Here is a 15355-nt window from a genome sequence, read left to right as displayed (position 1 = left end):
AATTAGGAGATTGACAGACTAGATGCAGGTATTATATGCAAAAAGCAACACTGCACTGACTGGGCAGACAGAGGAGAAGCTGAAGGAGGCACGACACACACAACTTTCCACTTGCTTGGCTGGAAGGATGATGCTTGCAATCCATTTCAATTTCATTCTGTTTTTTCATACTGGATTAGAAGGGGTGCACCGGTCCTGGAGGTACTGCAATACCAGGTCAATGCGTGGAGTGGACAGAGCAAGCTCTTTTTCCATCTCCCTGTTCGAAAAATCCATTTAATATATGGTCCCCAGATAGGGGACGTATCAGATATTAAACTGATAAGAACAGATACTACACTTGATCTTAGCCAAAAGGCCGAGAAGCGATAACCTGAAAAGGGTTCGCAGTACAGGCCGATGGTCCCCAATGCAGAGCACTAATGAAGGCAATAGACTACTGTCCCCAGCCCAATACACAGTCCGGGAGGCTTCTTTCTCTCACAAACCGGGGAAAACGTTCACGCGCGTCCTACGCACAGAAGTCACACCAGCATGCTTCTTTTCGTGTTTGCTATCTGCATAGCTCCGCCCACACGCGACTTTTGGACACGCCTTTTCTTCGCACGAAATTCCTGGTGCGGTGCCAAAGCACGCCAAGCAGAAAGCATGATAGGAATAGTAGTGAGTGAAAGGAAAAAAAAAAAAAAAAAAAAAAAAAAAAAAGGATAACCATTGTTGATTGTGATGTCACGGCACCATTGTTGAGTGTTCCATCAGGGCCCTTGTGATGTCATCCAATAGCTGACCTTACTTGACCTCTTTGACCTCTTGACCTGACAAGGCTCTTGTGACACGCGCAGTGTTCCGTCCATTGAACAGACAAGGTAGGTCCAGCTGCATAGGAAGTGCTGGGCTACTTTTTAGCCACTAAGTAATCCAGTTCAAAAGATCCACAAGAGGGAGACACAGGCAAACTTTACTCATTTATTGAAGCACTGCAAAAGCTAAATGGTTACATCCAGCCAACTTGATACAAAAAAGGGTCAATTGCCTGCCAGAGACGACTCAGCAACCCTCCGAGGTGTGCACAACAGGCCCAAATCAAACGTGGAGGAGGGGAGGTCCAAACAATTCATTCAGGTGATAAGCCAATTAACCAATCATCAGTCTTAATTGGATCCAGGGTGTGTGTGACGACACTGGGGCTGAATGGGTTGCTTGGTGCTGGAAACAACCGACAGCTGATGCAATTAGGAGATTGACAGACTAGATGCAGGTATTATATGCAAAAAGCAACACTGCACTGACTGGGCAGACAGAGGAGAAGCTGAAGGAGGCACGACACACACAACTTTCCACTTGCTTGGCTGGAAGGATGATGCTTGCAATCCATTTCAATTTCATTCTGTTTTTTCATACTGGATTAGAAGGGGTGCACCGGTCCTGGAGGTACTGCAATACCAGGTCAATGCGTGGAGTGGACAGAGCAAGCTCTTTTTCCATCTCCCTGTTCGAAAAATCCATTTAATATATGGTCCCCAGATAGGGGACGTATCAGATATTAAACTGATAAGAACAGATTTTTTTTTTTTTTTTTAAGTTGATATTTACCCCAAGGGGTAAAAATCGTTTATTAAAATTATAACAAAATTACATTAACATAAGAAATCATAAAACCGTTTTTACAGGCGACATGAAATTTACAGGTTTTATAAAATCATATAACTGAGGCCCACTCTCTTAAAAACCACTTGTGGCACATAAAAGGCATTCTTTTTTTATCAATTAAATAATAGCTATACATTCCATCTAAAATCATCTTTAAAACATTTTCTTCAGTAATCACATCATTTTTAAAAACTAAAATGTTCCGGGCCGACCATAGAGCTACTTTGACGCAATTCGTGATCTTCCATGCCATAGTCCTTTTGATTCTTGAAGGGCACTCCAGACACCCGTAAAAAACACCGTCCATGGATAAAGCTTTTAGTCCAGTAATCTTCTTCATCAAGGGGAACATTTTTATCCATATTTTTCGCGCGAAATAACAATACCACATCACGTGGAAAATGTCCTCCTCCTCTCTGCATGCTCCCCTTGGACACTCTGCGGTGCTTGACAATCCTCTTCGGTGCTGGAATGCCCGGCATGGAAGACACTCATGTACGCAGCTCCAGGCCAGGTCCTTCTGTGCGTTAAAAAGATAATTTTCATTAATATTTTTCCAGGTCTGTTTACATTTTTCTTCGTTAAAATTTTTAATAGGGGCCATCAGTTTATTATCATTAATATCCTTTAAAATCATTTTACTGTTTTTTAAAAACTCCACACTCTTTTGGCCAAGATTAAAATTATTCGTTATTTTCTCTAAAATCCTATAAGAGGCGGGTAAATTAAAAGAGTAGGGAGAATTTAAAATCACTTTAAACCACCCAAACTTCCTCATAAAATACCCAGTGCTATAACGAATAAAAAACGACCAATAATTATCCTTAAAAAGAGCGTTAAAACAGTAACTAAAATACTTAATTAAAAGAAACGTTTTAATATCTGTAAAATCTTTTCCACCTTTATTTTTAGGAAGCATTACCGTATCTCGCCGCAGCTTGTCCATCCTGGAACCCCAGAAGAAATTAAAACAGGCCTTGTTAATTTTTTTAAAAATACGGTCCGATGGAGGGAACACCATGCTGAGATATAATAAAATCGGTAAAACTATCATTTTGATAATTAAAACCTTTCCCTCCATCGTTAGCTTCCTTAGGTTCCACATGCATAATTTCTTATTGATTTTCTCTGTAACCGTGTCCCAATTCCTGAGGCCATCATTGGACTCGCTGAAGGTGACACCTAAAATCTTAATAGATTCAGACTCAGGAATGTTGATATCACTTAAAACCATCTCTCCGACATTTAAAATACTACTTTTGTTAAAATTTATTTTAAAACCGGAGGCGGAACAGAAATACTCGACTTGTTTAGTTGCTTTTTGAATTGCAGGGGTGTCCCTACAAATTATAGCGACATCATCCATGTACCCCACTACTTTAGCCTCTAGTCCCCCTCCGCCTGGCAGGGGGACTCCGCGTATCTGTTTATCCTTCCTTATTATGGTTAAAAGAGGCTCCAAGGCGCAAATAAAAAGTAGTGGGGACAAGGGACACCCCTGTTTCACACCAGATTTTAAAACAACATCCTGAGTCTTAAAACCATTGACTAAAATCTTGCTAGTGCATTGGTTATAAAACGCTCTCAAAGATAATACAAACCCCTCTGGTATACCCATTTTCTTTAAAACTTTAAAAAGGTAAAAATACGACACACGGTCGAAAGCCTTTTCAAAATCTAAAGATAAAATGGCAACTTTCCCGTTTCTTTCATTCGTAAAATCAATCACATCTTTTAAAAGGTTAATATTGTCCCAGATGCTCCTCCCGGGCACCCCGCAGACCTGGTTTTGGTGTATTATTTTGTGGATGACTTTCTTTAATCTATTTGCACATAGCTTTGCCATGATTTTGTAGTCACAGCAAAGCAATGTGATCGGTCTCCAATTTTTTATGTCTGTCTTGTCGCCTTTTTTGTATAAAAGGGAGACCTCACCTTTTTTCCAGGATCCCGGGAGGGCCTTAGACCTAAAAACATCTTTTAAAAGAGAAAATAAATCTTCTTTTAAAATGCCATAAAAGGTAATATAAAACTCAATGGGTATACCATCGGGGCCGGGCACCTTGTCCTTCTTAAAACTCTTGACCGTCTCTAAAACCTCTTGCTCGGTGATTTCCTGCAATAAAAATCTTTGAGAGTCAGCATCTAAAACATTTTCAATCCCCTTCAGCGAGTCCTTCATAAAATGTTTATCAACTTTTTTCTCGTTAAATAATTCAGAGTAAAATTCATGGACTTTTTTGAGAATACCATTTATATTTCTTACCCCCCCAAGCTCCTCAATCTGGGCACGTTTTTCTTGTATTTTTTTAAAAAAGTACCTGGAGCAGGTTTCGTTCTCCTCAAGATGTTGGATTTTAGAGCGAAACATTATTTCTTTACTTTTCTGCTCCAGGCACTGTGAAATCTCTTTTTTAATATCAAGAATTTCTTTTTTAACATCCATGCCCAGATCGCGGAGCTTGTACTGTGTCTGCAGGCGGGTATTTAGATCGTCATAAAATTTCTTTTTTTCTTGGGCCTTGAGTTTCCCCCTATTAATAAAAAAGGTCTTGATCTTCTTCTTCATACTTTCCCACCATTCTGTAATAGGTCTTCTGGGGTTCCTTACCCGCCTGCAGTACTTGTAAAACACAATAAAATCAGATAAAATTTTGGGGTCTTTTAAAAGGGAGACATTCAGTTTCCATGTTTTTTTCTTTTGGTGATTGCCACCCAACTGCACCTTAAAAGACAACAATTTATGATCTGAAAAAATATTGGTTAAAAGCTTGCAATTAAAAGGCAGTACTTGATTAGAGCAGAAAATAAAATCGATTCGGGACTTACAGGTAGCGTTGCCCCAGGTAACGCCGGCCTCTTCAGATAAATGGCTGTTACACTTTTTAAAAACGTCAGTGAGCTTGAAATCTATGACAATGTTTTTGAGCAGAGAGGAGGATCTGTCATAGTTCCTGCTCACTGCGTTGGAGAACCGGCGTTCACCCCTTAAAATGCAATTAAAATCTCCTGCTAAAATCAAAGGCTCTGAATCATTAATAAAAAGAGGTAAAATTTCAAGCATTTCTGCTCTCTCTTTTTTTTCAGTAAAACCATAAAAATTTAAAAACTGCCATCTAAAACCATCAATAAAAGCTTTGACCAATAAAATCCTCCCTGGTAAAATCTCGTTAATATGATCTATTAAGACATTTCCCTTAAATAAAATAGCTACACCCCCCGACTTGTTCTTGTTTGACCCGGACCAAACGGAAGGTCCGAGTCTCCAGTCATTTTTATATTTCCTATAATTCTGACTGTGGGGGATGCAGCACTCCTGTAAAAAAAACACCGAAGCTGATAAAATAGACAGATAGTTAAAAAGTGCAATTCGTCTTATTCTAGAATGCACGCTTCTGGTGTTCAGGGAAATGCCTTTTAAAATAGCCATAATAAAAGATTAAAAAGGGAGTTTGTTGTCTTACCTTGGCACAGTTCAGACAGCATCAGCAAGCTCAGAGAGTTCTCCGCCGCTTTCTTCGCCACCAAGCGCCCCAGATGTTATTGAACGCTCGGATACTGCAGGAGAGGAGCTACCATCGCTCAGCAGACCCCCCGCTCCCATCAGCATACACTCCATCGACATCTGCCACGCCGGGCTACTATATATGGCTTCAGGTCTCAGAGCCGCAGCGCCAACCCTCTCCCGTTCCGGGGCAGAGGGCCCACTGAGGACGGTTTCCGGCACCGTAGTGACCGTACCCTCAGTGTCACCACTCGGGTGAGAGGAAGGACCTGGTTGGCTGCCTCCGGGATCCGCCACTGGTCCCCCAGATGGCATCCCCCCTTGGCTTCCCGCCACCGGTGTTAGGTCCCTCCTCTTTTTGGACGCCGCGGCTCCACCCGGATCTTCTGGAGTGTGCCCAGGGACCGAGTGCGGGCCAGGCGGATCAGCATCATTCGATCCACCCCCAGTCTCCATCTCTGGAGGGGGCTTACTCGTCCGCTGATCACTGGACTTTCTCTTGTTTCGCTTTTCCTTCGGCTCCCCAGGCTGGGGGGGTCCGCTCGTGGTATCCATGCGCTCCTGCTCCTCTCCTTGGGGCTGTGGTTTGGTTTGCTCTTGTTTCCCAGGTTCCGCCTGCCTCTCTGGCTGCTTCTGCTGCCCTGGCTGTGCCTCGGATTTTCTAAAAGGGCAATCTCGTGAGAGGTGACCTGTACGAGTACATGCATAACATCTTTTGCCCGCTGCGCACTCTCGGGTGTCATGCTCAGTGCTGCCGCAGTTCTTGCATGTACTCATACAGTCATTATTATAATGCCCATACTTCTTACAAAGCCTGCAGTAAGGTGGCATATTGGAAAAAAACATGTCACCTACCATGTCCCCCAGTTTAAAACGTGCTGGGGGTAAGATGAGACCTCCTGGATGATTGGGATCACGGTTACCAATAACTTTAAAAAGCCACTTTGACGTCCAGATCCCGGCGGTGTTTAAAATTTTCGTGACTGAAACGATTTTCTTAAAATATTGAGATAAAAATGCAGTAATAACATTAAGGTTAGCGAATGGCGAATACATTTTTATAACAACAGTAAAAGTTTCGTCGATTTCATGCTCATAAATTTTAAGACCTCGTATTCTCTCATCATTTATGCATTGTGGAACCTTCGCTAAAAAACTTTTAAAAATACCGTTTTGGGTAAAAGTCACATCGTAGACACGCCTCTTCGGGTAGTCCTGTATGGCCAAGATCTCTTGCCTCTGTACGCCAAACACGCCATACAGGACTTTCTCTACCAAATAAAGCAAATTATATTTGTCTTTTTTACCCTCAGTGACGTATAAACGGACGGTATCTTTGATTTTAGCGTAATCCGGGATCTGGTGCTCGTCATCTTCTTCTTTTCTTGGTATATTTTCCTTCAATTTTTCTGTTCCGCCTCGGGATCCATCTTTCTTGGTTTCCTCCTTCCTTCCGTCATCCTTTGAATTTTTCCGTGAAGCTCCGCCATTCTTTTTCTTTCCCACGGTAGTGAATCCTTCGTTATCGATTCCTCCGGCTCCTCCGGTTCCTCCGACTCCTCTGACTCCTCCAACTCCTCCGACTCCTCCGACTCCTCCTCCTCCATCGACCTCGTCACCTCCTCCTCCCGGGTCGTCTGCCATAGATGTTACCAGGCGCTTGTCTCTAAGGACAAAATGAAAAATGCTCCCCTGCGAGTCCTGGGACTCACAGAGGTTCGGGGGATCGCAACTCGACGTCCCCGGGACTAAGCCTCTCTCCCAATAGCAGCAGGGGGGTGAAGTCCAGGCTATAAACCTGAACGATCCCCCCAGGCCGAGAGAGAGGGTACCCGGGTCCTACCTTCCGACGCAGAAACAAGTGCAGCACCGAAGATACTACACTTGATCTTAGCCAAAAGGCCGAGAAGCGATAACCTGAAAAGGGTTCGCAGTACAGGCCGATGGTCCCCAATGCAGAGCACTAATGAAGGCAATAGACTACTGTCCCCAGCCCAATACACAGTCCGGGAGGCTTCTTTCTCTCACAAACCGGGGAAAACGTTCACGCGCGTCCTACGCACAGAAGTCACACCAGCATGCTTCTTTTCGTGTTTGCTATCTGCATAGCTCCGCCCACACGCGACTTTTGGACACGCCTTTTCTTCGCACGAAATTCCTGGTGCGGTGCCAAAGCACGCCAAGCAGAAAGCATGATAGGAATAGTAGTGAGTGAAAGGAAAAAAAAAAAAAAAAAAAAAAAAAAAAAGGATAACCATTGTTGATTGTGATGTCACGGCACCATTGTTGAGTGTTCCATCAGGGCCCTTGTGATGTCATCCAATAGCTGACCTTACTTGACCTCTTTGACCTCTTGACCTGACAAGGCTCTTGTGACACGCGCAGTGTTCCGTCCATTGAACAGACAAGGTAGGTCCAGCTGCATAGGAAGTGCTGGGCTACTTTTTAGCCACTAAGTAATCCAGTTCAAAAGATCCACAAGAGGGAGACACAGGCAAACTTTACTCATTTATTGAAGCACTGCAAAAGCTAAATGGTTACATCCAGCCAACTTGATACAAAAAAGGGTCAATTGCCTGCCAGAGACGACTCAGCAACCCTCCGAGGTGTGCACAACAGGCCCAAATCAAACGTGGAGGAGGGGAGGTCCAAACAATTCATTCAGGTGATAAGCCAATTAACCAATCATCAGTCTTAATTGGATCCAGGGTGTGTGTGACGACACTGGGGCTGAATGGGTTGCTTGGTGCTGGAAACAACCGACAGCTGATGCAATTAGGAGATTGACAGACTAGATGCAGGTATTATATGCAAAAAGCAACACTGCACTGACTGGGCAGACAGAGGAGAAGCTGAAGGAGGCACGACACACACAACTTTCCACTTGCTTGGCTGGAAGGATGATGCTTGCAATCCATTTCAATTTCATTCTGTTTTTTCATACTGGATTAGAAGGGGTGCACCGGTCCTGGAGGTACTGCAATACCAGGTCAATGCGTGGAGTGGACAGAGCAAGCTCTTTTTCCATCTCCCTGTTCGAAAAATCCATTTAATATATGGTCCCCAGATAGGGGACGTATCAGATATTAAACTGATAAGAACAGATACTACACTTGATCTTAGCCAAAAGGCCGAGAAGCGATAACCTGAAAAGGGTTCGCAGTACAGGCCGATGGTCCCCAATGCAGAGCACTAATGAAGGCAATAGACTACTGTCCCCAGCCCAATACACAGTCCGGGAGGCTTCTTTCTCTCACAAACCGGGGAAAACGTTCACGCGCGTCCTACGCACAGAAGTCACACCAGCATGCTTCTTTTCGTGTTTGCTATCTGCATAGCTCCGCCCACACGCGACTTTTGGACACGCCTTTTCTTCGCACGAAATTCCTGGTGCGGTGCCAAAGCACGCCAAGCAGAAAGCATGATAGGAATAGTAGTGAGTGAAAGGAAAAAAAAAAAAAAAAAAAAAAAAAAAAAGGATAACCATTGTTGATTGTGATGTCACGGCACCATTGTTGAGTGTTCCATCAGGGCCCTTGTGATGTCATCCAATAGCTGACCTTACTTGACCTCTTTGACCTCTTGACCTGACAAGGCTCTTGTGACACGCGCAGTGTTCCGTCCATTGAACAGACAAGGTAGGTCCAGCTGCATAGGAAGTGCTGGGCTACTTTTTAGCCACTAAGTAATCCAGTTCAAAAGATCCACAAGAGGGAGACACAGGCAAACTTTACTCATTTATTGAAGCACTGCAAAAGCTAAATGGTTACATCCAGCCAACTTGATACAAAAAAGGGTCAATTGCCTGCCAGAGACGACTCAGCAACCCTCCGAGGTGTGCACAACAGGCCCAAATCAAACGTGGAGGAGGGGAGGTCCAAACAATTCATTCAGGTGATAAGCCAATTAACCAATCATCAGTCTTAATTGGATCCAGGGTGTGTGTGACGACACTGGGGCTGAATGGGTTGCTTGGTGCTGGAAACAACCGACAGCTGATGCAATTAGGAGATTGACAGACTAGATGCAGGTATTATATGCAAAAAGCAACACTGCACTGACTGGGCAGACAGAGGAGAAGCTGAAGGAGGCACGACACACACAACTTTCCACTTGCTTGGCTGGAAGGATGATGCTTGCAATCCATTTCAATTTCATTCTGTTTTTTCATACTGGATTAGAAGGGGTGCACCGGTCCTGGAGGTACTGCAATACCAGGTCAATGCGTGGAGTGGACAGAGCAAGCTCTTTTTCCATCTCCCTGTTCGAAAAATCCATTTAATATATGGTCCCCAGATAGGGGACGTATCAGATATTAAACTGATAAGAACAGATACTACACTTGATCTTAGCCAAAAGGCCGAGAAGCGATAACCTGAAAAGGGTTCGCAGTACAGGCCGATGGTCCCCAATGCAGAGCACTAATGAAGGCAATAGACTACTGTCCCCAGCCCAATACACAGTCCGGGAGGCTTCTTTCTCTCACAAACCGGGGAAAACGTTCACGCGCGTCCTACGCACAGAAGTCACACCAGCATGCTTCTTTTCGTGTTTGCTATCTGCATAGCTCCGCCCACACGCGACTTTTGGACACGCCTTTTCTTCGCACGAAATTCCTGGTGCGGTGCCAAAGCACGCCAAGCAGAAAGCATGATAGGAATAGTAGTGAGTGAAAGGAAAAAAAAAAAAAAAAAAAAAAAAAAAAAGGATAACCATTGTTGATTGTGATGTCACGGCACCATTGTTGAGTGTTCCATCAGGGCCCTTGTGATGTCATCCAATAGCTGACCTTACTTGACCTCTTTGACCTCTTGACCTGACAAGGCTCTTGTGACACGCGCAGTGTTCCGTCCATTGAACAGACAAGGTAGGTCCAGCTGCATAGGAAGTGCTGGGCTACTTTTTAGCCACTAAGTAATCCAGTTCAAAAGATCCACAAGAGGGAGACACAGGCAAACTTTACTCATTTATTGAAGCACTGCAAAAGCTAAATGGTTACATCCAGCCAACTTGATACAAAAAAGGGTCAATTGCCTGCCAGAGACGACTCAGCAACCCTCCGAGGTGTGCACAACAGGCCCAAATCAAACGTGGAGGAGGGGAGGTCCAAACAATTCATTCAGGTGATAAGCCAATTAACCAATCATCAGTCTTAATTGGATCCAGGGTGTGTGTGACGACACTGGGGCTGAATGGGTTGCTTGGTGCTGGAAACAACCGACAGCTGATGCAATTAGGAGATTGACAGACTAGATGCAGGTATTATATGCAAAAAGCAACACTGCACTGACTGGGCAGACAGAGGAGAAGCTGAAGGAGGCACGACACACACAACTTTCCACTTGCTTGGCTGGAAGGATGATGCTTGCAATCCATTTCAATTTCATTCTGTTTTTTCATACTGGATTAGAAGGGGTGCACCGGTCCTGGAGGTACTGCAATACCAGGTCAATGCGTGGAGTGGACAGAGCAAGCTCTTTTTCCATCTCCCTGTTCGAAAAATCCATTTAATATATGGTCCCCAGATAGGGGACGTATCAGATATTAAACTGATAAGAACAGATACTACACTTGATCTTAGCCAAAAGGCCGAGAAGCGATAACCTGAAAAGGGTTCGCAGTACAGGCCGATGGTCCCCAATGCAGAGCACTAATGAAGGCAATAGACTACTGTCCCCAGCCCAATACACAGTCCGGGAGGCTTCTTTCTCTCACAAACCGGGGAAAACGTTCACGCGCGTCCTACGCACAGAAGTCACACCAGCATGCTTCTTTTCGTGTTTGCTATCTGCATAGCTCCGCCCACACGCGACTTTTGGACACGCCTTTTCTTCGCACGAAATTCCTGGTGCGGTGCCAAAGCACGCCAAGCAGAAAGCATGATAGGAATAGTAGTGAGTGAAAGGAAAAAAAAAAAAAAAAAAAAAAAAAGGATAACCATTGTTGATTGTGATGTCACGGCACCATTGTTGAGTGTTCCATCAGGGCCCTTGTGATGTCATCCAATAGCTGACCTTACTTGACCTCTTTGACCTCTTGACCTGACAAGGCTCTTGTGACACGCGCAGTGTTCCGTCCATTGAACAGACAAGGTAGGTCCAGCTGCATAGGAAGTGCTGGGCTACTTTTTAGCCACTAAGTAATCCAGTTCAAAAGATCCACAAGAGGGAGACACAGGCAAACTTTACTCATTTATTGAAGCACTGCAAAAGCTAAATGGTTACATCCAGCCAACTTGATACAAAAAAGGGTCAATTGCCTGCCAGAGACGACTCAGCAACCCTCCGAGGTGTGCACAACAGGCCCAAATCAAACGTGGAGGAGGGGAGGTCCAAACAATTCATTCAGGTGATAAGCCAATTAACCAATCATCAGTCTTAATTGGATCCAGGGTGTGTGTGACGACACTGGGGCTGAATGGGTTGCTTGGTGCTGGAAACAACCGACAGCTGATGCAATTAGGAGATTGACAGACTAGATGCAGGTATTATATGCAAAAAGCAACACTGCACTGACTGGGCAGACAGAGGAGAAGCTGAAGGAGGCACGACACACACAACTTTCCACTTGCTTGGCTGGAAGGATGATGCTTGCAATCCATTTCAATTTCATTCTGTTTTTTCATACTGGATTAGAAGGGGTGCACCGGTCCTGGAGGTACTGCAATACCAGGTCAATGCGTGGAGTGGACAGAGCAAGCTCTTTTTCCATCTCCCTGTTCGAAAAATCCATTTAATATATGGTCCCCAGATAGGGGACGTATCAGATATTAAACTGATAAGAACAGATACTACACTTGATCTTAGCCAAAAGGCCGAGAAGCGATAACCTGAAAAGGGTTCGCAGTACAGGCCGATGGTCCCCAATGCAGAGCACTAATGAAGGCAATAGACTACTGTCCCCAGCCCAATACACAGTCCGGGAGGCTTCTTTCTCTCACAAACCGGGGAAAACGTTCACGCGCGTCCTACGCACAGAAGTCACACCAGCATGCTTCTTTTCGTGTTTGCTATCTGCATAGCTCCGCCCACACGCGACTTTTGGACACGCCTTTTCTTCGCACGAAATTCCTGGTGCGGTGCCAAAGCACGCCAAGCAGAAAGCATGATAGGAATAGTAGTGAGTGAAAGGAAAAAAAAAAAAAAAAAAAAAAAAAGGATAACCATTGTTGATTGTGATGTCACGGCACCATTGTTGAGTGTTCCATCAGGGCCCTTGTGATGTCATCCAATAGCTGACCTTACTTGACCTCTTTGACCTCTTGACCTGACAAGGCTCTTGTGACACGCGCAGTGTTCCGTCCATTGAACAGACAAGGTAGGTCCAGCTGCATAGGAAGTGCTGGGCTACTTTTTAGCCACTAAGTAATCCAGTTCAAAAGATCCACAAGAGGGAGACACAGGCAAACTTTACTCATTTATTGAAGCACTGCAAAAGCTAAATGGTTACATCCAGCCAACTTGATACAAAAAAGGGTCAATTGCCTGCCAGAGACGACTCAGCAACCCTCCGAGGTGTGCACAACAGGCCCAAATCAAACGTGGAGGAGGGGAGGTCCAAACAATTCATTCAGGTGATAAGCCAATTAACCAATCATCAGTCTTAATTGGATCCAGGGTGTGTGTGACGACACTGGGGCTGAATGGGTTGCTTGGTGCTGGAAACAACCGACAGCTGATGCAATTAGGAGATTGACAGACTAGATGCAGGTATTATATGCAAAAAGCAACACTGCACTGACTGGGCAGACAGAGGAGAAGCTGAAGGAGGCACGACACACACAACTTTCCACTTGCTTGGCTGGAAGGATGATGCTTGCAATCCATTTCAATTTCATTCTGTTTTTTCATACTGGATTAGAAGGGGTGCACCGGTCCTGGAGGTACTGCAATACCAGGTCAATGCGTGGAGTGGACAGAGCAAGCTCTTTTTCCATCTCCCTGTTCGAAAAATCCATTTAATATATGGTCCCCAGATAGGGGACGTATCAGATATTAAACTGATAAGAACAGATACTACACTTGATCTTAGCCAAAAGGCCGAGAAGCGATAACCTGAAAAGGGTTCGCAGTACAGGCCGATGGTCCCCAATGCAGAGCACTAATGAAGGCAATAGACTACTGTCCCCAGCCCAATACACAGTCCGGGAGGCTTCTTTCTCTCACAAACCGGGGAAAACGTTCACGCGCGTCCTACGCACAGAAGTCACACCAGCATGCTTCTTTTCGTGTTTGCTATCTGCATAGCTCCGCCCACACGCGACTTTTGGACACGCCTTTTCTTCGCACGAAATTCCTGGTGCGGTGCCAAAGCACGCCAAGCAGAAAGCATGATAGGAATAGTAGTGAGTGAAAGGAAAAAAAAAAAAAAAAAAAAAAAAAAGGATAACCATTGTTGATTGTGATGTCACGGCACCATTGTTGAGTGTTCCATCAGGGCCCTTGTGATGTCATCCAATAGCTGACCTTACTTGACCTCTTTGACCTCTTGACCTGACAAGGCTCTTGTGACACGCGCAGTGTTCCGTCCATTGAACAGACAAGGTAGGTCCAGCTGCATAGGAAGTGCTGGGCTACTTTTTAGCCACTAAGTAATCCAGTTCAAAAGATCCACAAGAGGGAGACACAGGCAAACTTTACTCATTTATTGAAGCACTGCAAAAGCTAAATGGTTACATCCAGCCAACTTGATACAAAAAAGGGTCAATTGCCTGCCAGAGACGACTCAGCAACCCTCCGAGGTGTGCACAACAGGCCCAAATCAAACGTGGAGGAGGGGAGGTCCAAACAATTCATTCAGGTGATAAGCCAATTAACCAATCATCAGTCTTAATTGGATCCAGGGTGTGTGTGACGACACTGGGGCTGAATGGGTTGCTTGGTGCTGGAAACAACCGACAGCTGATGCAATTAGGAGATTGACAGACTAGATGCAGGTATTATATGCAAAAAGCAACACTGCACTGACTGGGCAGACAGAGGAGAAGCTGAAGGAGGCACGACACACACAACTTTCCACTTGCTTGGCTGGAAGGATGATGCTTGCAATCCATTTCAATTTCATTCTGTTTTTTCATACTGGATTAGAAGGGGTGCACCGGTCCTGGAGGTACTGCAATACCAGGTCAATGCGTGGAGTGGACAGAGCAAGCTCTTTTTCCATCTCCCTGTTCGAAAAATCCATTTAATATATGGTCCCCAGATAGGGGACGTATCAGATATTAAACTGATAAGAACAGATTTTTTTTTAAGTTGACTATCCCCTCGCGGGGACGCCATATTTATTAAAAGAATTTACAAAATTTTAACAATTATCACATAAATACAGAAGAAAATAATTAAATACATAATCAAAGGATGGCATTAAAAATGAATAAAATTATCTTATATTACAGAATTCCATTCACTTAAAAACCATTTATTCTCTACCGCAGTATTAACTTTTTTCTCAATTAAAAGATAAATATACATTTCACTAAAACAAAATCCCAGAACATCGTTGACGGATAAAACCTCTCTTTTAAAAACTAAAATATTTCTAGCCTTCCAGAGGGCTTCCTTTGCGCAGTTCATCGTCTTCCATGCCACAGCCTCTTGGCAGGCTGTTGGGCATTCCAAAAGACCGTATAGGATCATATCGTAGGTGAAGTCTCTCAGGCCTGCCATCTTCCTTAAAAGTGGGAGCACTCTTCTCCAGAAATCCTGGGCAAACGGACATGACCACAGTAGATGTTGAACCGTCTCTTCTTGTTGACAATTATTCCTCGGACAGATGGCAGACCTTACATAGCCTCTTCGGTATTGGAATGCCCGGCATGGAAGACACTGATGAACACAATTCCACGCCAAGTCTTTCTGGGAATTAAAAAGATAGGAGATGTTAATAATTTTCCAGATTTTTTTGCATTTATCTTCTCTAAAATTCTTTATATCACAAGTTATCTCCTTCATTTTTATTTCTTTTATTAATTGTTTACTGTTTTTAAGCTCATTTATATTTTTCTTCTTCAAATTAAAAGTTGACACTATCTCTTCTAAAATCTTATAACTTACTGGCAAATTAAAAGCATAAGGAACTGATAAAATAGTTTTGAACCAATTAAACTTACGCATAAAAAAACCAGTATTAAAACGAACATAATAAGACCAATAGTGTTCTTTAAAAAGAGCGTTAAAACAGAAACTAAAAAATTTTATCAAT

At 44.0% G+C, this 15355-nt stretch overlaps 6 non-coding genes and 3 pseudogenes across 6 annotated transcripts; all 9 read right to left on the bottom strand.

The window, feature by feature from the left end:
* Positions 1 to 179: 179 nt before the first annotated feature.
* LOC121006483 lies at positions 180 to 370 on the bottom strand. The gene has a single exon (XR_005780302.1). It is a non-coding gene; the product is annotated as a U2 spliceosomal RNA (small nuclear RNA).
* Positions 371 to 1409: 1039 nt separating this feature from the next.
* Positions 1410 to 1613, bottom strand: LOC121006429 (annotated as a pseudogene).
* A 5308-nt stretch (positions 1614 to 6921) lies between these two features.
* On the bottom strand, positions 6922 to 7069 carry LOC121006603 (annotated as a pseudogene).
* A 1038-nt stretch (positions 7070 to 8107) lies between these two features.
* LOC121006471 lies at positions 8108 to 8298 on the bottom strand. The gene has a single exon (XR_005780296.1). It is a non-coding gene; the product is annotated as a U2 spliceosomal RNA (small nuclear RNA).
* Positions 8299 to 9336: 1038 nt separating this feature from the next.
* Positions 9337 to 9527, bottom strand: LOC121006460. Its single transcript, XR_005780288.1, has one exon. It is a non-coding gene; the product is annotated as a U2 spliceosomal RNA (small nuclear RNA).
* Positions 9528 to 10565: 1038 nt separating this feature from the next.
* LOC121006449 lies at positions 10566 to 10756 on the bottom strand. Its single transcript, XR_005780282.1, has one exon. It is a non-coding gene; the product is annotated as a U2 spliceosomal RNA (small nuclear RNA).
* Positions 10757 to 11790: 1034 nt separating this feature from the next.
* Positions 11791 to 11981, bottom strand: LOC121006438. Its single transcript, XR_005780277.1, has one exon. It is a non-coding gene; the product is annotated as a U2 spliceosomal RNA (small nuclear RNA).
* A 1034-nt stretch (positions 11982 to 13015) lies between these two features.
* Positions 13016 to 13206, bottom strand: LOC121006427. The gene has a single exon (XR_005780272.1). It is a non-coding gene; the product is annotated as a U2 spliceosomal RNA (small nuclear RNA).
* Positions 13207 to 14241: 1035 nt separating this feature from the next.
* On the bottom strand, positions 14242 to 14449 carry LOC121006434 (annotated as a pseudogene).
* Between the last annotated feature and the right edge of the window lie 906 nt (positions 14450 to 15355).

This window comes from Bufo bufo, chromosome 6, assembly GCF_905171765.1.
Source record: "Bufo bufo chromosome 6, aBufBuf1.1, whole genome shotgun sequence".
NCBI lineage: Eukaryota > Metazoa > Chordata > Amphibia > Anura > Bufonidae > Bufo > Bufo bufo.
This window is presented reverse-complemented; position numbering and strand designations above follow the sequence as displayed.